This window comes from Balaenoptera musculus, chromosome 11 (assembly GCF_009873245.2).
Source record: "Balaenoptera musculus isolate JJ_BM4_2016_0621 chromosome 11, mBalMus1.pri.v3, whole genome shotgun sequence".
NCBI lineage: Eukaryota > Metazoa > Chordata > Mammalia > Artiodactyla > Balaenopteridae > Balaenoptera > Balaenoptera musculus.
The window spans coordinates 21,480,845-21,506,230 of record NC_045795.1 but is presented as its reverse complement, the minus strand read 5'-3'; the positions used below and the strand labels follow the sequence as shown (position 1 = coordinate 21,506,230).

The window sequence follows — 25,386 nt, the reverse complement described above, 5'->3', positions numbered from 1 at the left end:
CAGAGTCCTCAGTTGCAAGAAATAGACAGCTACTCTGGTTGATTTTAACAAAAACGAATCATCTGTGCCTGTCCTGCATCTTCAGCAATTTACAATAAATTTCAAACATGGTACATGTAAAGTGTGTTGGATTGTTTCAAGAATCCAAAGTACTTTTTGAGGACTGTATCTGTGACTTTTGGGTATTATTATATTATTAATTATTTAATACAAATGTGGTATATGGAAATTCCATCATTTTAATCTTTGATCTGGATTCTTGATTTTAGCAATTTATGTTAGCCATTCAGAAGTGATCAGGGGTTTGCTTTTGCAGACAGCTAATTCCAATAATGAGATAATAAATTGAGACCGGGAAGATTAGTTGCTTCCTACTTAGGTAGCATCTTCATCAGCACTGTGTTACTTTCTTTTTTCTTCTCTATGAACTGACCTTGGTTCCTTGGTTTTCAGGTAACTTTTATGCCTCCTAAGGTGTTTGCAAACTCACCACACTCTGGTTACATTTCTTCAGCTCGGCCTAATTCAACAAACAGTTACTGAGCACCCACTAGGTTCCACACTCTGCAAGGCTCTGAGATACAGTGTCAAACAAGATATGACTCCTGCCTTCAGGGGAGCTTAAAGTCCATTAGGTAAGTATGATAAAATCGATAATTACAATATCTCTTTAGGCCTATAGCACCCAAGTTAGTCAGGACTCTATGTTGCAATTTATTGAATCCCAATAAAAATTACTGATAGTTTATCAGCTGGCTTATATTGGTATTAATTTTATTGGTGGCACTTCGAGTGAGGTTTTCATACCTGAATTTCAGGTATCATCAAGAATTCAGATGGCACAGCAGCTTTATTTCTGTTATGTAATTCCTTTTGTACCTGAAAAGGTCCATTCTTAGTTCTAGGTTTTGGTGTCAAGGACAACCGAAACTCACCCCTTAGAAATACATCTCTTAATTGAGGTCTGCGCCAGATGGAAAACGAACGCTTTCAAGGCCCCAGTGAGATTCGAACTCACGACCCCTGGTTTACGAGACCAGTGCTCTAACCCCTGAGCTACGGGGCCTCGCCTGGTAAGCTTTTTCACGCCTTGTCCTAAAGCAGATTATAGGCTGAAATCTTTAGGTTTTTGTTGTTTTGTTTTGTTTTGATTGGTTTCTAGAAAATTTGACGCTCTGCCCCCATCCCCTTTTCGATTTTCTGGGCTGTGGTCAAACAAATTCCCTCACTCTCTGATAGTTTTAACATCCCGTTCGATTCGCTTTTGTCAAAGGAAGTACAAGACCCTTCAATCACCTCTGAGAGTTTTGTTTGAATCCAGAGCAGCCGAGGGTCAGAGGTTGCACGTTGACGAGAGTGGGGAATAAACAGCTTGCCCATTTGCCAAGATGCGGAGGTTGGGGTGAGAACTACTGGGCCACTTGATTTTAGTTACAGCCACGCCCGCTACTCTGCGGTACCTTTCGCACCGATTGAAGCCCAGATATTCCAGACTTCAGTTCTTAGAGCCTTGGGGGAAAGCAAGCAAGATCTGTCTCAAATTCCCCGATATCAGCTATCAGAAGAGAGACTGAGGGGTGAGGGTAATGATGAGGCCAGCAGGAAGAAGGAAATGGAGCGACCTCCCGGGAACAGAAGCCGAGGAGAGGCTCTGCCTTTTGTAGCCTAGTCCTTGAGGCTGGAATACCTTTTGGAGCCTCAATCCGGGGCGTAAAGGAAGGGCCATGTTTCTCCTCCACCGTGCGTCGCTGAAATCCAAATAGAAAAGTTCTGTCCAAAGGTGCTGTGGCAAAGATACCAGAAAATTGTTAATTTCCATCCGGGCAAAGGGGCTGTGAGGGTCACCAAAAAAAAAAAATTCTGTATAGCGACGCAGCTTGCACAAGCACCAACCATAATGTACAGAGAGCTGGTAAAGAAGAAAACTCAACCACAAATCCTAGGTCTCCTGTCCCAAGTCAGAGGCCCTGTGCACCTGAAACAAAGCAAGGACTGTTTTCCTGTCTACTTTCAGGATTTGATAGCTGGCTAATAAAGAAACAATGGCTCTTAATTCCAAACGAAAAGCAAAACCAAAACACCTCGACTACAGACAAATACAAGTAACATTAAAACAACTCAGCAAAATAAGATTTATTGGTGGAGAAGAGGGAAATCCAGTCTCTGTGCATCTGTCCCAGCCTGGAATACAGTTCTCCCATAATCCAGAGGAGAGGCTGCAGAATCTCTGAAAAGCCAGCCAGCCAGCTCTCTAAAAGGTCTCCCAGGGTAAAAAACAACACACTTCACCTCCCACTCACCAAAGTCATATACAGGCCAAACAATGCCCTTGTGACCTGGAGTGTCATAAATGCAAATAATAGGGAAACGCAAGAAAAAAAGAAATGGGCGTATTAAAGAAGTTGAGAGTGAGGGGAGGGAAAGAAATGTGAGGTCAATTTTATCACTACTACTCATCAGCGGCTTCCTAAACTTCTCTGGACTCAAGGTCTGCCTCCTGCTTTCCGGGGGAGCCAGTTTGTTCAGATTCTCCAAAATCCTAAACTTGCCCGTGAAGAAGGGCCTGTCTCCGGAAGCTCCTCCTCATCTCCTGAGTATCAGAGAAGAAGGGGATGCAGGCTCAAGAGAGATCATAAAGTCCCAACAAACCTGTGATTTGCAGTTTTCTCAGATTTCATCCTGTATTTAGGTATAGTGATCACCTCTGGTTTTCTTGCACCTAAAGTAATGTATAACCTCAATGAAATACGGCGAGACGGGCAACAGGAAGAAACTGTCCTCAGGACTTTTCAGTAACCTTCTCCTCAAGGTCTTTCCGGTTTCTGTCTGCTGCCCGGGCCCAGAGTCACATGTTTTAGGGTTTGTTCCCATTTTCAGGTAACAAAATGTCCATTACCCAGTACTCATCATGAATTTAGTGTCTCTCAGTCCCAAATTCACCCTTTTTTCCTGCCTTGTGGAAATGGATATGAATCCTTTAAATAGTTTTCTTTTGCCAATCGGCACTGAAGCTCTGCAGGTAGAGGATGGTGGAGAATCATTGCAGGAGGAAGGGGGTTTTGCATCCTGGTTCCCACGCACTACTTGGCCTGCTGCTTCCCCAGGGCCTTGCTCCTACACTAGGCATGGCTTTCCCCTGCTTCAGGATCCAGCAGCAACCAGCAGCTACCAACTTCCCCTGGCCAGCATCCCCCTTGAGTGTTCTGTAGGGGAGTGCTCTCAGTGAGATACCTCTCCAAGAAGAGCTTTCCAAGAAACGCTGGAAGACGGATCTAATTATAGAAACTTGGTGATACTCCTAGTTATCGGAATTTTAAATTTCTTCTCTCCTTTAATCCTAGAATAATCATTGCAACAAAGATATTTCTTCTCTTTTTTTTCCTTTTTGTTCCCCCTCCCCTTTGGCTATTTCATTTTCAGTCACTTAAACATATTTTTTTCAGTCATAAAAGGTAAACATTATGTTTCAGAATAGCTGCGGTCACCCAAGATGGGTAATATTTACTGGAAAGCATCTGAGAGCTCTAGAGAGAAGAATGGCAGGATTATTACTGTAGAGCACAAGCGACCCTGCAGGTCAGAAGACGGTGATGGGTGGAATGAATGATGTAAGTATGGCTTCAGGAGATAAAATCACAGTTTGGATGGGTTGAGAACAAGGGGACTGACCCTCTCTTGTCCAGAGCAGTGGGGTTGACCATTTATTCACTTAAAGTTTCCACCGATCCTGGGGCAGCATCGAACTGGACCTGCTGGATAAAGGTTTGAATCACAAAGGACACAGTGACCTGGGGTCCAGATCACATGTGGGGGTCGGGGCCGTAGGAGGAGATTTGTGTGAGGCGTGGGACCCTGGTCTGGCTAGCGGCGGAGCGGAAGGCAGGGGACTGGGCTGGGAGTACTGGGGAAGGGGGAGGGGCGAGGAGGGAGTGTCGCTCAATACCCTGCCACCCCGTCTCCAAGGCGGAAAGAATTATTCAGGTCCGCACTAACGCTCGTACTCTCCTACCTCTCTGTTTCTCAGTCTCTGAACTCAGAACTCCTAGTCCGACAAATTTCAGAAGCTTTCTTCTGGGACGCAGCTAGGCGCTAACCCCTCAGAGTCTACAGTGTAACGCTTTCCATGAGATCAACGTGTCAGGATGGCCGAGTGGTCTAAGGCGCCAGACTCAAGCTTCTGCTTCTCACTGTTGGGGCTTCTGGTCTCCGATTGGAGGCGTGGGTTCAAATCCCACTTCTGACACATCCTTGTTTTGTTTCACTTGCCACGTTCATGTCAAAAGTTTCACCTTGGATAGCTCGTAATAACTCAACCCTCAACACCGCAAATACTTCCCGCCCTGAAGGACACTCGAAAATGAGAATTCCCCAGCTTGAGAATATCAGGATACTTCCAGAGCTATATGGAGGCAACCTCCAGCGCTGCCTTCTGTGAGATCCCTCTTCCCAGGAAAAAAATACCATAACAACCTGTGGCCTTTTCCTTAGTGGATCAACTGACCAGTCATCCACACTTGGATCTTGGGTTTTTACTGTGGGAAGAATTACTGAAACCTTCACTGCTTTTCTGCACACAGAAAGGAATCTGTTATAAAGTTCTAACAAAAAGTTTCCTTTGTCACCTTCTTATATCACCTCTAAAATCTAAGAGGGAAAGTCCCTCAAGATTATGACACTGCTGAAAACATTTTTTGGTTATCAATAGCCAAAAAAATGCTCCTACTATTAAAATTAAGTAAATTAATAGCTCATTTTGAGATTTCTTTTCAGAATGTGATCTAGTTGTCTTGTCTTTCATTTTATAAAGTAAAAAATGCCTTCTATGAAGTTCTACATAGGCTAAGTAAGATCTTGGTCTTAAAATTAAGATCTTAGACTTCTGCAGCTTTGACATTAAATGAGTTTTTCTTCCTGTATAGCTTTTAAATCACTACACAGCAATTTTTCTCCTAGAAATGTATCTCAGTGAAATTCCAGCTCAGCTCCATGCTTGGCCTTACCTAGTGTAGCATTTTGCAGTACCGGATTGTTAGAGGCAACCTAGATGTCCATCAGGTGTACAGCAGAGGCCACCCATGAATTTCATACTATGTAGCAGCTGCACATAAAGGCAGATGTAAATGTAGCAAGACAATAGATTTTTCAAACTGCATTGAGTAAAAGAAAAAATATCAGGATGAACAGTGCCAATGAAAATTAAAATCACACAAAGCAACAGCATTTTTTTGAGGGTAGTTTCTTTTCTAAAGAACATTAAAAACTTTACAGAGGATCTATATGTTGGGGGGAGAGGAAAGGGATGGATACAGGCCATGAAACAAAGTAGAACTGAGAATGACCTTTCATGGACCAATAACACAAATGAGCCCTGGACAACCAAGTGTGATTAACTTACCTTTTGAACCCAAAGCCTCTCTTTCCCTTCCATCATTAAATTGCACTTTTGTACACTCTACAGATTCCTAAGCACCCACCACACTTTTCTGCTCTGCATTTCCCCTGCAATCATGAAATTCCAAGTTATTTTTCTCCATTCTCCATTTTCATCGTTTTCAGCCATTGTTTCGAGTTGGGACTGTTTATTTTCCTGTTACTGGCTTTATTTTCTATTTCAAAGCATTCTTACTATATTTTGGACTACACAGAGAAACCTAAGTATTGATAAAATAAAAATAATTTTACAATGTTTACTTCTCTTTATAAGGTACCCAACACCTGCTCAAGACGCTGAGTACTGAGCTCTGAGGATCCTTCTAGCCAGGAAATTGTTACAGAGCTTGATTAAAAAAAAAAAAAAAAAAAAACTTAGGAGACAATGTTCTGAGTACTTGCCACTTTCCCCAACGTGTCATTTCTTATTTAACTTGGAAGATGGTAAAATAAGGTATTGTGATGTTGTTTTTAAATGCAAAAGGCAAAACCAGAAACTGTATATACTTACTCCTTCCTGTATGTTTCTCATTAATACAAAAATACAAAGGCTGCAAATTGATTTTAACAATTGTATGATTGTTTCCATTTTGTTTCTTTCAATTCCTCTCTATGGGGAAAAGCTGTGAATTTGCCAGTAATTTCCCCACTGGAAAAGTCTAAGACTTTGTGTGGGAGACCCTTAAGCTGAGCTACCACTAAAGAAAGTCTGGGTCCTTCTGGCTGGTGTGGTCATGCAGGAGACTGGCCTTTGATTTGCCAACAGCGAGGCAGACAGTATAACGTTTTCCTCCTGCCCACAGCAAGTGGATCTCTCCGGGAAAGGGAGATCTTCCTGGTTACTTTGTATTTTTGTTTTGTTTTGTTTGTTTTTGAGTCAAGTTCCTGGGTTTCGTTAAGATCAACAGCCTGACAAAGCAAGGCACGACCTTCTGCTGGAAATCCACTGCCGGCTTCTCTCGGGAAGAGAGGGTCATCATCGGTGGCGCTAAGATTTTTTAAATGTGCCCAATTGGCTGTGGGAATACTCCAGGTTCTCTAGTTGGGAATTTTCATTTGTCAGAGGCTTGACTGGAGGTTCGAGAGATGCTGGTGGCGGGGTGTCTTTAGAAGCAGAAAGGGCCGAACTACGGAATAAGCGAGGATGACGCTCAAGTGCCGGGGGAACCAAGGTGGAAGGGCAAGAGTGAGATTTTTAAAAGGCTGAAAGGTGAGTGTGCCTGACGAAAACAAAAGTGAGTCCTGTCAGAAGTGGGATTCGAACCCACGCCTCCATGGGGAGACCAGAAGCCCCAAGAAAGGGAAGACACAAGCTTGAGTCTGGCGCCTTAGACCACTCGGCCATCCTGACACGACATTGGCAAACCCTCAGTGGTAACAATTCTGTCCATGTTTGAAAACTGTTCCATCCAGGAAGGAGAGGAACCAGTCATTTTTAGAAATTACAGGAGCAAACCAAGCACTACCTGCAAAACCGAAAGACAGGAAAGGAGGAGTTTTACGGTGAAGACGTGCGCTGGGCGACAGAACTGATACTGCTCTGAAGACAGGGAGCCCACATCACCTACTTTGAGTCTCTCTCCCACTCCACCCCTGCTGACCACGGTTACAAGACCGACCTTAAGGAGTAGGGGACTTGGGATATAGATTTTATCGGCCCATGTTGCAACTACCGTCTTTCAGTAGCTTTCCCCGGTGCTCACAATATCTCACAGTATTTTATCTTAACAAGTTTTTATTAGTGGAGACTGGGCCTGTGAGTGGGACTTAAAGATTCCCTGTACAGTAGTATTTCCAGCATCTTAACGGTTCCTGCAAGGGTCCACTCCCTTCTCCTCTCTCCTCTTCTCTCCTCCCTTTCCTTCCGTTGCCATTTTTCTCTCCCTCTAACTTATCTTCCCTCTTCCATTCTTTCCACCTGCGTGAAAGAAGGGATGGGAAGTGAAGAGGCAGGATGTGGTTTATTATAGGACACATAATAAGAGAAGTATAGAGCATGGAGGACTAAAATTAGGTCTTGGTCTTGGTTTAAAATCTCTACTGAGTTTTAAAAAATGTTTTGTTGTTGTTAAAATCCCTCCTGCTTTGGTTAAAGAGAGGTTCATCCAATGTTTTCTTTCCATTCTTTCGCATAGTAGTCTTTAGTTACTCTCCCAAATTAATAGCCTTCAGAAACTTTTCATTTCCTACAGAAAACAACCCAAACACATATGTATGAACTGGCAAAACAGCTATTGAAAGATCCAATTTTGTGTGCACAATGATTAGGGGTGAGTTGTTTTCTTTTGCTTCGTTTTTGGTCTTCATGCAGAGAACCTAAAATACAGTTTTAAAGGCAATGCAGGAAGAGTAGAAAACATGAGGATCTTGAATCAGATACGTATGTTTGAATTCAAGCTTCATCACTTACAAAACTGTGATGTGTGATATTTTATATTATTGTGACCATATGTGAACACTTCCTTCATCTGTAAATTTAGAGGGAAATCCCTACCTCAAGATTCTTGAGAGATTAAAAAGAATTTATGTAGGTACTTTCCCTAGCAAGCCATGTGACAAAGAGCAGTCGCTGAACAGACCATTCACCTTCGAGGTTCTATTTACAACCTCTGGCATTTATACGGTTTTGCGACAACCCAAATTCCCTGCTCCATTGCCCTTTCTGAACTATGGTGTCCTACCTTCCAAACACTTAGAAAATGTGCTCTGGGTTCTCCTTTTCTGCCAATTAATAATTTTTCAAACGTAACAGCTCCCCCTTCCCCTTGGTCATGTGCTCTGTCATTCAGCCCTCGACATTCCAGGCAGGAGTTCTCTCTCCCTCGTTTGAACTCCCCAAACATATTGGTGTTATCATTCAATGAAAAGCTGAAAACTTGACTTTCAAACAAATATAATACGAACACAGTGTCAAAGATTTCATATACCTCACTAATCAATGAGTAAGCTGTTAAAACTGCTTCAGAGGAGAATATGAAGAACAGACAACACACAATCTGAAAGGCTGAAATAAATGTGCTAACAGATGCAAAATTGGTTAATATTCTGTAGGGCAATAAAACTTAAGATTGGACTTATTTCTTCTATTGGGTAAAATTGTATCTCAACTGAGCAAAGTCCTTTGCATTGATGTAAACAAGAGCCATTTGCATTATTATCAATTTTCTGTGAGTTAACTTCTCCCACCATAGAATTCCAGAATAGCCTAGTAAATAGAAAGTCAGTCAGAGACGCACACCCCTATAAAATCAGATAATTCCTATGTGGTCTACTAGACTAATGCTCTATACTTCACTAACGCAAGGACCCAGTACATTCTGTTGTTCATTTTAAAATCTTTGACACATTTTCCTGACACATATGACAATTTATATAAGTCGTCTAACAGTAAGCTAATTAGGAGAGTGTTAGTGGAAATGGAGACATGTTTGATCAGGTCCCTGAGTTCTGACTCTCGTCTTAGTTTACCTATTTGTAAAACTGAGGGGGTATATATTTAATTACAGTGCTGTAGTCAGGTGGAACATTTTAAAATCTTTTATACTTTCCTTAGTTTACATGCTTTCTAATGGACTCTTGTGTTTCCAAGATGAATAAAAACAAATGTATTATCCTGCTTTTGTTTCCAATCTTTCTTCTATCCCTCCCCACTTGATTATTTAAAATATCAGGTGTATGTAGCGTGAAGGGAATTCAAAATCAGCAGGGTCTCCAGAAGGCAAGTGAATTTTGTTTCCCAAGCCCAATACAATGTGCAGCTCAATCGAAATGGTCAAAATCTGGCAAACCAGAGAAATAAAGACTCCACATTAGAGATTCCACAGTTTGATTAACTCCATATTAATCCCTTCTGGGAACTTTTTGAAACTTTCTCTTGTAAGGCTATCTTTTAGGGGAAAAAGCAATAAAAATACATTTTCCACAAACTGTATGTGTGCACTTGAAAGAGGTTGTTTTAAGAGCTCCTGAAAAGAGAGACTGGGACAGCTTAGGCCATAAAGAAGATAGTCTGTGATGGCAGTTATTTGCACAAAGTCATGGAATTTTCTCATAAGCTAGAAATCAATGGAATAAAGACTTCTGCAACTGAGTTCCACTTACTCAAAATAGGTTAGAAATTGGCTTGAAAAGAGAACAGTTTCTGAAATAAACATATAATGTGGAATTAGTATCTGCAAGTCTAAGTTATATTACTTGAAGCATCTTGGAACAGTAGCCTCTTTTTTTTTTTTTTAAGTTTTGTAGGTCAGTGTTTCTCTCATTTTAATGAGCTTACAAATCACCTTGGGATCTGTTTAAATGCAGATTCTTATTCAGTACATTTAACATATGAAACAATCACCTGGAGCAATTGTTAAAGCGCAGATGCCTGGGCTCCACCCCCAGAGATACAGTCAACCCTCCCGCATCCCTAGGTTCTGAAATCCTTGAATTCAACCCACGGTGGTTCAAAAATGTTTGGAAAAAAAATTACAGAAAGTTCCAAAAAGCAAATTTTGAATTTGCCATGCACCAGCAGCTATTTACATAGCATTTACATTGTATTAGGTATTATAAGTAATCGAGAGATGATTTAAAGTGTACGGGAGGATGAGTGTAGGTTATATGCAAATAAAGTCATCTCTCAGTATCCTTGGAGGATTGGTTCCAGGACCCCTAAGGATACCAAAATCCGAGGATGCTTACATTCCTTATATAAAATGGCACAGTATTTGCATATACACACCCTTCCATATATTAATACTTCCAATCATCTCTAGATTGCTCATAATACCTAATACAATGTAAACGTGTGTAAATAGTTGTAACTACAATGTAAATGCTATGTAAATAGTTACCAGCACTTGGCAAATTTCAATTTTGCTTTTTGGAACTTTCTGAAATTTTTTTTCAAATATTTTCTATCAGAATTTGGTGGAATTTGCAAATGTGAATGCAGGGATATGGAGAGCTGACTGTACTATGCAGAAAATATTTCCCTTCTCTTCTAGGTTTTTTGGCTGGTCTAGTAACTGAAGTGACATAGGGAAGGTTAACAGGAGAAAAGCTGATTTAATTTCATACATACAGGAGCCCCAAAGATCTGAGGCTCAGGGGCAAAGTGGCGAATTGAGGCTTATGCCATCCTGAGCTCAGGAATGGGATACGGGCCTAAGGCTTCAAAGGGGAGGTGTGTAGTTCACAGGAGGATAAGAAGAGAAGTTTGGTAATTAGAAATTTGCCCTGCCATGCAAATAGGTCTTTCAGATAGAAAAGTTACATCTGGTAATAGTTTTTTGTTGTTGTTTTTGTTGTTGTATTTGTTTGTTTGTTTTTTCTGGTACAGGCTCCCTATCAAAACTCTTTTGGGTAGTTATGGGAGAAGTAAAAACATTTTTTTTCCTGAGTCAGCTGGGTCTTGATTGCCTTCAGCTCAAAATAATTCACATGCCAAAGAGGCATATTTTGGGATGGCATATTCTGCTTCCTTCAACATCTAACTTTAGAGAGATTACATTTTTTCTCTTTTATTAGACATGGTGCTATCTTTTCATGCTAACAGGAAGACTACCTATCATGTGATATCTTAACTCCAGAATCTACAGACTAAATATAAACAATCACTGGCTGATTCTCCAGTCAAGGAGCAACTTCTAATCCTGTTTTCTCTATTTCTTGTTTGGAACTTTAAATCTCCTTTTTCATGCTTATTTACTAGTCTTTCATATTTTTCATCTATTAATCTCTGTTTTATTGACTCAGGAATATTCACTTATATTTTTTCTACTTTTTCTTTCTTCATTTGTATCTAATTTTTAATTTAGCCCCATCCCTTGAGTGTTGAATGATGTGCGATTTTTTTTATTAGTTATCTATTTTATACATATTAGTGTATATATGTCTATCCCAATCTCCCAGTTCATCCCACCACCACGCCTCTCCCAAAGTGCAATATTTTTAATGAAAAGTTCTTGATTTTAAAATAGTCACAGTTGTCATCTTTGTCTTTATAGTTGGATTTTTCCCTTTTAATTTAAAGTTCTTTTCTACCTTTAGTTCCTAAAGATATTCTTCATTGGTATCCTTTAAGTGTTTTTACTTTGTCTCCTCCCTGGAAACACTTCAAGGTCAATTCAGTACAATTCAATCCAGATGACCACATTAAAAAAAAATCTGCTGAGGGAGTACTACAGGGGAGTGGTTAAGCAGCATTAAGCAGTGGGATTTCAAAATGAAGCTTTGAAACCATATACAAGCCCCTGTGCTCTTGTCCTTTGAGGTTAAAGGCTTTTTGCTTTAGCATCCCAGGCCTCCTCTGAGTCTCAAAATGTTGACTCAAGAGTTAATGATTAGGAATTGTGAAGACATAGACACAAAGAACAGCTGTTGGTCCAGGAAACTAGTAACAATTTAGACTATAAACCAGCCATATAACAGAGTCACTGAACTCCCAGCTCCCTGAAAGATAGATGTAAAGGTCTGACACACATTACTAACTTTCTACAGGAAGCAGATGCCCACCAGATGAAAATTGCTGACCACAAACATGGAGACCCCAGACTGACTGAAACCAGAAGACGCATGGTGCTCAAAATTTCACCTTGATGCCAACCAATCTGAGAATTGTTCACAAGCTCATCACACACCCTGGAGCCCCTCCCTCACACTGCCTTTAAAAGCCTGTGCCTTTAAAAACCATATTAAGATGGTTTTTTAAGGGCACTAGTCCGCCATCTTCTTGGTTAGCTAGATTTCTCTTTTTTCTTCTTTGCTGTTGTTGTTTAGCTTTCGCAAATAAAGTCACTCTCCTTGCCTCAACACCTCGTCACTCAATTTATTGGCCTGTCCTGTGGGGAGTAGCTGATCCTGCATTCTTCCCATGAAGATATCAGGCTCCCTCTTTGAGAATTCAGGCCTGACCTTTCAAAGGTGATAGTAAGATAGTAAAGAAGCTGTGGGGGAGGGGGGGGAGGTTCGCAGGCAAGAGAACCAGACTCTGGAAATCTGGGGAGCAGGACCAGCTACATAATTTACAGGACCCAGTGAAAAATGAAAATGAGGGCCCTTTGTTCAAAAAGCAGGAAGAAAGTGCTGTTAAAATTATGAAAATATACCCATATGAGTCTGGGTTAAGGGCTCATGCCCACCAAGACTCCCACCCAACTTACCCTGACACTGTCAGACTGCCAGCCTGGGGCAGAGACAACAGACACTGTGCCACAGCCGAGAGGCACCAGGGTTATGCTGCTTAACTACCTCTTCCCCAGACCTCCCAGGGGGCTTACTGCTGAGGCAGGTGTGAGAGGGGGGTGGGGAAGGATAGCAGGGCAGGTTGCCAGCTGAAGGGTACATTGGCCGCTGAAAACTCATCTCTGGGTGGCGGGACCTGTGAGAGCCAAGGCTTCAACGAAAGCCCCACATCTACACATGTTCCATGTCCTACTGGACCTCACAAAACGTGTGTAAAGGTAAAACTATTAAGAATTTCAAGAGAGCAATTGCAGAGCATTAAACCCCAGGAGCAGGACCCTTCTGAGTGTGGGTTCGGGGGCAGTGAGCTGCGTGACTGCATAGGTCTCAGGCCCGTGAATCTGGCCCATTTAGGGAGCATAAATCGTATTCAGAATCTTGTGGGAGAGATACTGGCTTGGTCTCTCCGGTGATGAAATGTCACCTGCAGCTCCTCTAGCTGCTCCAACCTGTAGCTGAACAGTGACTGCAATATGGGCCTTTAAAATAAGAACTTTAAGCAGATGAATAGAAATTGAAAGATAAATTTGAAGCTAAAGATGAGGCAATAAGGAATGAACAATAGAAATGAAATATGTGTGGTATATGCCCTAGAATCCAAAGCTACATAAATGCCCACAAAAAGGGTGTGACCCTCAAGGACTCAGGTTACTTTGCTGGAATAAGAACATTTGCATTGAGCTTTTGAAGAGATTTACAGAAAGTCCACTAATAATGCCAAGGCCTGGACCCCAACCGTACCTCATCGAATTTCCAAACCTTCCTTCCAAGGTTTTCCTGGGACAGCACTCAGGACTAAAAGTTACTGGTTTACAAGACCATGGGCCAATGATTCTCTTTTTGAAGGTGGTAGTTTTATTCTGTTAATGTAGCTGGGGAGGTTACTGGGGATGAAAATATCTGAGGAAGTGATGATTCCATGGCTTCTGTCTTAGGAGGTTAAGACAAAGTCTGTGGCTTCTGTAGCAGAGAAAATGAAAAAAAGTAGAATCGGAGCCCTGTAGAATTCAGAGGGGAATTGAGAAGGAAAGAACAGCTCAGAAAAGGAATCAATCAATCATCTTCTGAGGTAGACTTATGCAGCAAAAAATCACCCTTCTGGATTTTGAATATTGGTGGCTAGGTTCATCTCAAGAAGCTCGAGTTCTCTCTGCCCTTGGAAAATGATCATTTCTGGTTCCTAAGGAGATTGGAGTATTGATAACCTGTCTTTGTAAAAATCCACTTAAAAGTTTCACCTCCTCAGTAGCACCTTCGATGTCCAACATTTATTTTAAAAATATATTAGAGCAATCCAAATCATACAAAAGAATATGGCATATAACCATGAAAATAAAAAGGGAGACGTCTGGTTTTGAATAAGCAAGCAGCAGGTGGCCATGGACTGAGGTGTGAACAAAGAATCCAGCTAGGGTAGATCACCTTGGGCTTCACGTCTCCCTCAGCTCTGCGAGTGACGATTCTCGGAAGTATTTGCTTTTCCTTCTCTTCCGCCACGTCTTCAGTTTCTCCAGGGGCGCAATCGTACAATGCCCCTGCCCTGTCCTCGGCCTTGCCATTGACGGGGAAGAGCCAAGGCGTCCCAACTTCAGAGTCCGGGAGTGAGCTGTGGGAGGCGCGGGGGAAAAAAGTCTGAGTTCTAAATTCATCCCTAGAAATCGGTGTAGGAGACCCTAACGGGTTGAATACCAAGTTCCTGAGAAAGGGTTTCAGAGCTTCGGTTTTTGAGTAAATTACAAAAGTGCCGAAGCCTTAGAGATTTGCTCGTAGGCAGCAATCTTGAGAAGGAAATGTGGGGCTGACTCAGAATGAAAGAAGGAAGTTAGTTAGTGGGAAAGGGGGAGAGGGAAGAATCGACAGGCTTGAGTGTCTATCAATCTATATACAAATTGGTAAGGTAGAAGAAAGACTCGAGAAACAAAAAGCAGAGTGGTGCAGCGGAAGCGTGCTGGGCCCATAACCCAGAGGTCGATGGATCGAAACCATCCTCTGCTAGGTTTCTTCTCCTTTTCCAATATTGGACCAACACACGTTATTCTCTTCCTCAAACTCCAAGATTCCCACAGGAACACCAGGCAGAGGCAGGTAAATTCAAACACTCATGACAGTGACACTACTGACTTACATTTCTTGTTTTCTTTTGGATCTTGATGAAAATTGACCTCTATCAAAAATGTGTCTTTAAAAAAAAATGTCTTTATCAATGTTTATAAAGCTCGCAACATATTGGGAAACAATGCAACATCTTAATTATCGTCTGTGTGCAGTGACTCTATCACTGCATTTTTGCCTATGCAGACGTGTTAACAAGCCTTGAAACGGAGCAGGACTCTGCGGTCTTCCCCGCCCCTCCCCATGCCCCCCCGCCTGCCTTTTGTCTGTAGAAAAACTAGCCAAAGAATAAGTGTAATCAGAGAAGTGAGAAAATGCAGAAGCAAAGGAAAGCAGTCAAACAGGACAAAATAATAATAGTTTAGTCATTAAGCAAAGTCAATGACCTTTAGTTCCTCCTCAAGGGCAATAGGTAATATTCTGAGCCACATCCTGTGAGCTGTCTTATAGGTACTGAAATCCCCACCAGGTGGAAGAAGTTAACTACCTGATGACCAGACTGTACCTACGACATAAGCTGCCACAATTCTGAGAACTGACCTCAAAGAAATGGGAAAAAATCGGCCTTGGAACTAAAGATTGGCTGTACTCAAAACAATCAAGATGACACTGATCAGACCAACCACGACCAATTTCAAGATGACTGTTAGAGCTAACAGTGCTATTTCTGCATGTAGCGCCCTCCCTCCGCCTATCCACCCCTGAAACCCCCCCTTTAAAAGCTCTTGGCCACTGATTGTCAGTGGGGGGAGTCGGCCTTTGGACAGGAGTCCGCCCTCTCCCCTGGTTGCCGGCCTCCGAAATAAAGCAAACTTTCTTTTTCACCAACCTTGCCTCTCAAGTATTAGGGCAGCGGGCAGCCGGACCCCACTTTCGGTAACAGTCTCATGAACAAATGAAGACCTGCCGTGACAGAGGCAGCGAATGCTGTTCCACCTGCCTGGTCCTTCCTGTCTTTAAATAGAGTGGAGCTCAAGATAAAATGTGGGGTTGGAAAGTAAAGGAATAGGACAGGGACAAATGTGGACTGCCCGCACTGGCAAGAGGGAGGTTGGAGAGCCAAAGGGAAGAGTAGAGGGGAAAGGAGACTGGGGAGAGGGTGAAGAAAAGGAGTGTGAAGGAAAGGTGCGGAAAGGTGGGCGTGCTGAAAAAGTGAGATGTACGAAAATTTTGAAGAAGTGGGTTTTCAGGGAGCTCTTTTCCTGGACGGAAGCACCACTTCGAAGTGGGCGTTAGGTTGTTTCTTGCTCTGGCATTAAAATTCCAGGAGACCCCAACTCTGAAAGAAAACACCAGAGGAAACAAAGGGAAATAAACCTCCTCCTTGTGACATAACCTTCATTCTTTCCCCAATTTTTGATTTTCCTGAAGTTCTTCCCACCTACTGAAGTCATTGCTGGTGAAGGAGCCTGCGCGCCCGCTCTAAAGCCGCCTCTGACTAGTGGGTGCGGCCTCAAAGGGCTCTGCCTGCAATTATTAACTGCAGGAATATTCCCTCCCCAACGGATCCCACCCTACTCTCAGCACGACTTTCCCCCTGCAATAAGTGCTACACAATAATTGTCTGTGCAACGAAGAAATAGTTTGGGGGTTAAATGGAATCTTCAATACAGTCAAGCCAGTTGTAGCGCTGGGTCGGAGGTACGCGATCAACGCCCCTGGGAGACCCAAGTGATTTCCGAAATCATGAGCATCACTAGCACACCTCGGTGTTCCTAGTCATTTCTATAATGAATTTGAAAGCGTTTTGCAGAGCCTGAATAGCTCAGTCGGTAGAGCATCAGACTTTTAATCTGAGGGTCCAGGGTTCAAGTCCCTGTTCAGGCGGTGTGGTGTTGCTTTTCATTTAAACTTAGGTAACAGAGCCCATTTAGGAATGCCTCTGAAAGTGGTGAAACCTTAACAGTCAAATCAGGCAAAGGCACTGACCTAAAATAGTTTACCTCCTAGTTTTTCATTAATTTTCCTTTCCCAAATATTCACAGAAACACTTCCCCAAGTTTCTAAGAGGAATTGAAAAAGGGCATCATATAAAAATAATAAACCAGTAATAGATTTATTGAGAAGTAAGCCATTTTAAAGTTCCCTTAAAATGATTTATTAATCTGGGAGTGGAGGGGAGCAATTTGGGTGGACCCGACTAGATGTGATGGTATTAGGAGGTGGGATCTTTGAGAGGTGATTAGGTCATGAGTTAATCCCTCCTAAATAAAAATAGTGCCCTCTCAAAGGAGACCCCAGAGAGCTCTCTCTCCCTTCTGCCATGTGAGGCAACAGTGAGAAGACAGCGGTCCATGAACCAGGAAGCTCTCACCGACAATCAAAGAACATGAACCATGAAGATTTGCCTTTTAGGCATTTGGTGCCTGTCTTTCTTTAGAGAATCTCTTTTGTTTCTTTAGTCTGAACAATAATAACACAAGATTGTATACTCTTCCTCCCCACCTCCCTTCCCTCTCATCACAACCAGTTTTAATCAGTACTTTTACAGCTATTAATGTATACTTTGGTGCAGTTAACTATGTTTATGCATATAACACTTCATCCTTCATTCTTAATTTTAGTGGGTTAAATAGTGTCAGCTGGAATTTGTGTCCTTCTAGAACCTCTGAATGTGACCTTACTTGGAAATAAGTTTTTGCAGGTATAATTAGTTAAATTAAGATGAGGTCATACTGGGTTAGGGTGGGACCTAAATTCAATGACTGGTATCCTTATAAGAAAGGTCACAGACACAGAGAGAAAGAAGAAAGTCATAAGAGGACAGAGGCAAAGATTGGAATGATACAGCTACAGCCAGTAAAAAAATCAAGGATTTTGGGGATCCACCAGAAGCTAGGAAGAGGCAAGGAAGGTGATCTTCAGAGAACCTTCAGAAAGACCATGGCCCTGCCAACATCTTAATTTTGGACTCCTAGTCTTCAGAACTGAGAGAGAGTAAATTTCGGTTGTTTTTAAGCCAACCAGTTTGTGGTAATTTATTCTGGCAGCCCTAGAAAACTTACTGTTTTTCTCTCTGTGTAGCACATTCATTTTAGATATCCAAGTTGTCTCCTATTCTCTGCTGCCTAGAATTGCTACAATGACTATCCTCTGCAAAGCCACCTATGGAACTGAGCTGGAATTTTACTGAGGACTATTCCTAACGGTGGACTTTCTACTACTAAGAGGCTACACAAAAATAAACATGCATTTAAAGCCAACCCTGAAAAATCTAAGACCTAGATTTTAAGACTAAGCCCTTACCTTTATTCCACGTAGAAATTCACACATCTATATATGATCTTATCATGACAAAGTGAAACAGAGGAAATACATCTAAATCACACTGGTGTGAGAAAAAGTCCCAGGGGAAGGTGACCCTTGAGGTAAATCTAAATTAAGGAAAAAGCTTGAGGTGAAGAAGAAAGGAAGTTATTTGGAGCAGAGGGAGATTTTTGTTTGTTTGTTTGTTTGTTTGCTTGCTTTAAAGTTTAATGCCCTCCTTACTATTAACGAACATTTCTTTGCTATTAGTGATAAAACTATAGCAATGTTGCAATCTTTTGTGGGGCCGTTTTCAGATTTAGATAAGTAGGGAATTCCTTTTTATAGATTCTTACAACAGATTCTTATTGTAAAGATTGGTGAAACTCCCAGGAATTCACTGTCCATAAAGAGTTCCGGACACAAAGCGTGAATGTCTCTTCAGTTGAGACTCTTGAGTCAATGGTTACGTCTTCCTCGTTAGTATAGTGGTGAGTATCCCTGCCTGTCATGCGGGAGGCCGGGGTTTGATTCCCCGGCAGAGAAGCAGTATTCCCAGTCTTTACCTGTACAGAAAGGGAATCTTGCTGCTTTGTTTCTCTCTTTTCGTTGTTTTGTTTTATTCGAATTCCTGCGTCTTGGTTTATCAATGCATCCACCAAGCAAGCAAAGGCCTACAGATGGAAATCCACGGCCGCCTTCTCTCTGGAAGAAGTTACCCTCAGCGCGGCGGTTCAAAATATGCCCATTTGGCTCTGGAAATATTCCAGGATCTTGCAGTGGGAATTTTCATTTGTTGACTGAGGTGATGGAGATGTTGCTTGTGCAAGAACCGCCCTTGGAAAGCTCTCAATGGTCCCCAAATTTTGATGCACATTAGAATAACCTGGGTGCTTTTAAAATATCTGGGGGTGGGAGCCAGGCTTCAGTAGATTTTTAAAATCCCCACCTAGGTGATTTCAATATGCCTTAAAGTTTGGGAGCTGCTGGTCATTTCTCTGTCATTAGTTACTCTGACAATGTTACTAACATATTCAATTTTTTATTGTATTTAATATAAAATTTAAACTATTTGTAAAGCATTATAAAAACCATAAACCCACTAGTGATCTAACGTAGATGATATTGTTACTACTCATTATGTAGCAACAACAGAAGTAACTTTGTGTTTCTCCTCCAAATCATGTAGTCACCACAGAGTGTCAAAATGTACAGCGGGGATAGTATGTTTCAATTCATGTAAAAATATGGACATTTGAGCTGACACCTTCCATAGCTCTAATTTGCCAAAGTAGTTTAATTTTTATATGTAAAAATGAAAACCTATTGTGTTGGTTAAAAAAAAAAAAACCTGATAATGTTGTCGTTATTAGGTGCTAGCTAACATAAGTTATACAGTACACCTAAACATATACAGTGTGCTGGTTTCTTTTATACTTGGATGTTTTGAAATTTGGACATATACAACCTGTAAAAATTGCTGAACTTGTAGTTTAAAATTTCAAAGTCTGGTGATTCTTGATGTTTATAAAATTACATTTACTAATATACTTAACTGTAAAATTCTTATTTGGAAATAATTTCAAACTTACAAGAGGTTGCAAAAATAAAAATACTAGAGGGAACACACTTTACCGAGATTCACCTTTTCTTAACATTTTGCCCCATTTGTTTTTATTATTTTCTCTATGTATATCATATTTTTCTGAGTCATTTAAAGTACATTACATAAACCTTCCCCCTTTTCTCCAAAATACGTCAATGTGCGTTGCCTAAAAGAAAAAAAAAAAAAAAAACCAACAAAGCACAGGAATCAGCACCTGAACAGGGACTTGAACCCTGGACCCTCAGATTAAAAGTCTGATGCTCTGCCAACTGAGCTATCCAGGCCCTTTTTGGGCATTTTAATTCGTGCTATAAATAACCAAATTCCATTAGCAATTTCAATGCTCAGGAAGAGCTGGAGTAATCCATGGCTTCAGAAAAACCAGGGTCTTCCAAAAGTGTGGCTCGACCACTTGAGTCATTTACTCACCAAACAGACCATTTAACCTCTGCACTGTACGTTCAAGCACACTTTTTAATTGCTGGGAGAATGAAGATTATTCCTAGAGTCAATTATTGCCGAAGGGGATTCGCTGATCTAGGCAGAAGAACCCTCGGAGACCGTATTTACTTCTCAGATATGTTTGAAGAGAAGATGCACAGGCTCCCTCACCAACCTGTGGGGGAACCCGGAGGAGATGACCATTTTTAGGAACGACTGGAGTAACTGAGGAGAATCTTCCAAAGAATGAAAAGATGGAAAGAAATGAGGTTCATAACCTGGACCTAATGCAGGAGAATCAAATCTGGTTGTACCCTTTGGTATTTTCCCCTCAGTTTCAGAAATGGAATGTGTGGGTTCTTCAGGGCTAGGGGGAAAAAAATCCAAGATGTCCTCTAATTTTCTCCTCCACATTTTATCTAGAGGCCCACTCCTCCAAAGACACGAATGACTTGGCAGTTAAGGAAATAGTGCTCTTGTTTCATTCAGTGTTTATTGGTTCATGAGACAGTTTTTGAGCACCCGTAGAGAGATCATGGGGACAAACATCCCAAAGCATAGGTGGCAGAAGAGGAAGAGAGGAAGTGCTTAGTTTCATGAGGACTGCCTAACCCAGGACTACTTATTTTTGAATCAGTAATCCTTCTATTATTTAAGGCATTATTTATTGTGTTTTCTATACATGAAGCCAAATGCAATCCTGACCAAATATGAAGAAAATAATGCATAAAACTCATATATTACCCATAATACTAACCATTATGAAATAATGTGTGTGTAAATGTCATTTTATTATATAAGTTACACACAGAATTTCAGAAATTAAATATAATGTGACAATTATATGCCTGGGGAATAACATTTAGATATTACTAAATGTGGATCAGAGGTCATTTTGACTTGACCAAAAAAATACAAACCATCACACCTGCAGAATATTTTTCCCCCCAATGTCCAAGTAATGTATAAAGTAAACATCCTTTCTATATCTCTGAGCTTCATGCAATTTTAGGTACTTTTTCTGACTCTCAAGGTCATTGATAAGATAAAAATCAGACGTGGAAGAAAGAACAGGATGAGAGCTCCGGTGAGGCCTAGGGATGGAGGAGTGGGCAGGAAAGGATGATAATCTTGATTTGGGAAAGGATGGAGACAAGTTAAGCAATGAGATTATATGTTGCACAATTTCTCTGCCAGATCGATAGGTTTCTTTGCCTTTACTCAAAAACATCAGGCCTCATCCCATTTTATCAACTTTGCCCTTGCTATTCCCTCTACCTGGAAATATCTACCCCAGATATTCACATGAGTCAATCCTTTTATTCATTCAGGTCTTTGTGCAAATGCCACGTTCTCAATGAGACCTTCAATAATAACACTATTTAACAATGTCAAAAATCTCCCTCACATCCCGTATCTCTTCCTTGCTTAATGTTTCTTTATGGCTTTTAGCACCATCTAGCTGTCTGTATATATTAATTATGAGACAGAGAAAAGCAGTCCTGGACATCCAGGAGCTGACCTGGCATTTACAGTTATGTCTTGATGTTTTCTTGTTGAATATAAACAATTTCCCAGAACATCAATATCAGACAAGACCTCTCTAGTAAATTAAGACAGAAAGAAAACAACTCCATAATCGCGCCTAAACACAAATGAAAACATGAACATTGTCCAAGCCACAGAGTACCAAACATTTCCCTCTCCCACTTCATATAAACGACTGCTGCTTCTTTACGAATTCCAGCTCTATTTTCACTCTACTTTGCCCTCCCTTTAGATAAGATTTAAGATATCCAACCATAGAATTACCCCCACCTCCTGACAGTATACAAACCACTGCAAAGCCATACTTCCTTAAATCCTCCCCCAAATCACCTAACCAAAGCCCAAATCCTATAATCAGTTCTTTCTAACACTCTTTGACTGAGACACTCCACTGTTCCCCTGGTGTGCATTCTCTCTTGCTGCAATAGTTAGTAAAACCAACTTTTTCAGTTGCAGGTGTGTCAGTGGCAGACTTTGGCAGGAGTGCGTTTTGGCACTCATTAGCTTGGGGTACTGTCTGCCCCCAGCCTCCAACTGCTCCATTTCTGTATCCTCGGACCCAACTACAGAATCTGAGTATACATTAAATATTGTTAAATAAATAAGTGAATAAAAAAATAAATCGAGTCAGCTTTATCCATAGGAAAGCAAAAAGTCACATTCTTGGGAAGGGAAGGTCAAGAAAGCAGCAAGTAATATTTTAGGTGCTCAGTCAGACAAAAAATTACAGACAGGTAAACAACAAAAGTAAAATCAACTCCCCTTTGGCCATTGTCCATATACAAAGTAGACTGCAATAACTGATTTACACTTGGTGTCTACAACGCTGGGAGCCCTAACCATAGGAAATGGAAACAAGGACAGTAGGAACTAGCTTGACACAAAATGAAGAATAAACAACAGAGTAAAAACCTCTCACCTTTACCACTGGGGGCTGGGGGGCTGGGGTGGAGAGAGAGAGAAACTATTTGTTACTCGGTAACGGCCATCAAACCTTTTAACTCGTGTATCTATTATCCTGTATCACATAATACATCGCATCCCCTTTCCCTAGGCCACTGGGAGGAAATTAACGGGAGAAAAGAAATGAGGGAGATAAAAGCCAGTGAAGAGAAGATATGGAAGGAGAAGTGAAGATTATGGGGAGAAACACCGGAAGAGTGTGCAATATGCCTGCCTCGTACTCTTAGACGGACAGTTCTAATGTTTAAATAGGTTTATTTTTATTATTTTTTTAATAGGTTTATTAAAGGAGGGTTTTAGCCCTTCTCACGGGCTCTTGCCTATGTTACTTTTTATTTTATTGTGGGAATGAGAGAGCATGAACACCGCGGGAAGCAGGCTGAAGCGGTCTTCGAAACCAGCGCTAACTCTGTTCTGTGGGCTTTTCTGTGATTTGTGAAATTCCCACACCATAGGGACCGTCGTGGGCCGTGGCCTGGAGGGCCTTTGGGAGGCAGGCAGCGCGGTGCGGGAGGGTAAGGGGACGTGTGGTGGGAGCGGCTTATCAATACCCCTGGCTCCCTGGCTCTGGGTCTGACTTAACTTTGTGCCATAGCAACAGCCTCCAGCTTCCATCAAAATTTGTCTTTTTGCCTCTTCCGTTTTGCGATCAGTTCAGAGCTTGTGTTTCACCCCACGTATTCTGGATGTAATACGAATCTCATTGGTTGTTAATCACAGCAGCAGGTTATACCACAGTTAAAAGCGGACGTGTCAGGATGGCCGAGTGGTCTAAGGCGCCAGACTCAAGTTTCTACTTCCCGAGCGCGGGGTTTCTGGTCTCTGGTTGGAGGCGTGGGTTCGAATCCCACTTCTGACATGGGGTTGTTTTGTTCTTATCAAGCTCAAATTCTGCAACTTCTGTGAGTGAATCACAACTACCTTCGTAGGAGGCGTTGCCAAATCTTACCCATTACCATCCATGTTTCACCCTTCTTAGACCAGTGCGATTTAGATGTCTGCTCCCTCATCACGCCCGCCTTCCCTCCCTCCTTTCCTTTTCTTTCTTTCCCTCTTTCTTTCAATAAAAATTGCATGTTTATGAATATCTACATGGAATAATACTAATATATCAGTATTAAAATACATGTCTTAAAATATGTATGAGGTTATGGTTATAAGTTCCTATATTCAGTATTTTAACTGTTCTGTAAGGATAAGTTTTGAATATTCTTCCACACCTCTCCTGCGTGTCCCTGCCTCTCCACTGTCCTCAACTGACTCTCTTTTTTTCTTCTCCTTCCTCTTTCCTTTCTTGCATACTTTCTCCCATCACGTCTCTTTGCTAGTCTAAGGGTATGTGCTGTGAAATGAAGAGGTTGGATGTGATATATTCTATGGCATAAGATAAGAGAGATGTGAGAGGCAGAAGGAGTAGAACAGTGATTCTCAACCAGGAGTAATTTTAAAATCAAGTTGTTTTTATAGACGAAAGAAAGAAAGAAAGAAAGAAAGAAAGAAAGAAAGAAAGAAAGAAAGAAAGAAAGAAAGAAAGAAAGGAAGGAAGGAAGAAGGAGAAGAAGAAGAGAAGAAAGAAAGAAAGAAGAAAGAAAAAGAAGAAGAAGGAAGGAAGGAAGAAAGAAAGAAAGAAAGAAAGAAAGAAAAAGAAAGGAAGGAAGGAAGGAAGGAAGGAAGGAAGAAAGGAAGAAAGAAAAGAAAAGAAAAGAAAGAAAGAAAGAAAGAAAGAAAAAGAAAGAAAGAAAGAAAGAAAAACTTGCCCAGGTCCCATTGCCCCTAAGGGTGGCTCTACCTACCAGAGCCTAAATTATTTGTTAAATATATGTTTTACTACTTTGATTTTTTTTTTTTTTGGTAAATCCAGCAATTCATATGTTGGATCTTCTTTGCTTTTCTTTTTACATATCATTTTCTACCTAATCCTTTTTGAAATTTTAGTTCTGTTTTTGTTGTTCTCTTCTGATATCCTCTATATTGTTTGCTGTTTTTCTCATTGTCAATTCTCTTTTGTGCTTGTGCCATATATATATATTTATATATATTTATAGTGTGTGTGTGTGTGGCTCTTCACCCTACTGCATGCTGATATAGCCCTTGGACTTGGTCTGTATGGGTTTTTGAGCTCTTTGGTTTCCAGCTGGGTTAAGTCAGTGGGAGTCCCAGGAGGAGATATGAGCGGCAGGTATTTACTTCTTGTCTCTCTCCCTGCAGGTCACTTCAGATGAGCTGCATTCCTTGACTGGAGACCACACCTCATTCAAGGTAGCCCTCTCTACAAGGCTCTCTTCTTCTGAGTTCAAGTAATTACACTCTCTCCATGCCTCCTCAGGTATAGGAGTAATAATACCCCTACTGTTACTAGTGCTGGAGAACTACACTCTCCCTGGTGGTTTTTCTCTAATTGTATACATCTTTATAAATAGTCCTTATATTAAAAATAAAAATGAGTGCTTCCTGAATGTCTCAGTATAAATTCCTCTAGCATGCATATGCTTTAAAAGGTTCAATATTGCTAGAAGGCTTATTGTGAAATACATAAGTCTTCTGTCCCTTAATTCCTCAAATTTTCTTGTCTCGATGCCACCAAAATTAACATTTTAACTGTTTCCTTCTTGGATTTACAGATCTCTATTTTCCTAAATAATATGTATAACTGCTATTATTGATTAATCAATTTAGATATTATCTACTTACTTTCCATCATGTTAATTAGTTAACTGTTTTACACCACCATCACCCACTACTCCTTATCCTTCCAAAGTAATTATGTTTCAGCTTTTGTTTAATTCAACATTTATTGTTTATGTCATATT

General features: G+C 41.1%; 7 non-coding genes across 7 annotated transcripts; 4 read left to right on the top strand and 3 right to left on the bottom strand.

Moving 5' to 3' along the window:
* Positions 1-993: 993 nt before the first annotated feature.
* TRNAT-CGU lies at positions 994-1,066 on the bottom strand. Its single transcript has one exon. It is a non-coding gene; the product is annotated as a tRNA-Thr (tRNA).
* Positions 1,067-4,136: 3,070 nt separating this feature from the next.
* On the top strand, positions 4,137-4,243 carry TRNAL-CAA. The gene is made up of 2 exons: positions 4,137-4,174; positions 4,198-4,243. It is a non-coding gene; the product is annotated as a tRNA-Leu (tRNA).
* A 2,430-nt stretch (positions 4,244-6,673) lies between these two features.
* On the bottom strand, positions 6,674-6,781 carry TRNAL-CAA. Its single transcript has 2 exons — positions 6,744-6,781; positions 6,674-6,719 (listed from the first exon to the last, which is right to left on the bottom strand). It is a non-coding gene; the product is annotated as a tRNA-Leu (tRNA).
* Positions 6,782-14,583: 7,802 nt separating this feature from the next.
* On the top strand, positions 14,584-14,655 carry TRNAM-CAU. The gene has a single exon. It is a non-coding gene; the product is annotated as a tRNA-Met (tRNA).
* Positions 14,656-16,526: 1,871 nt separating this feature from the next.
* TRNAK-UUU lies at positions 16,527-16,599 on the top strand. Its single transcript has one exon. It is a non-coding gene; the product is annotated as a tRNA-Lys (tRNA).
* A 3,236-nt stretch (positions 16,600-19,835) lies between these two features.
* Positions 19,836-19,908, bottom strand: TRNAK-UUU. The gene has a single exon. It is a non-coding gene; the product is annotated as a tRNA-Lys (tRNA).
* A 3,420-nt stretch (positions 19,909-23,328) lies between these two features.
* TRNAL-CAA lies at positions 23,329-23,435 on the top strand. The gene is made up of 2 exons: positions 23,329-23,366; positions 23,390-23,435. It is a non-coding gene; the product is annotated as a tRNA-Leu (tRNA).
* Positions 23,436-25,386: the final 1,951 nt, after the last annotated feature.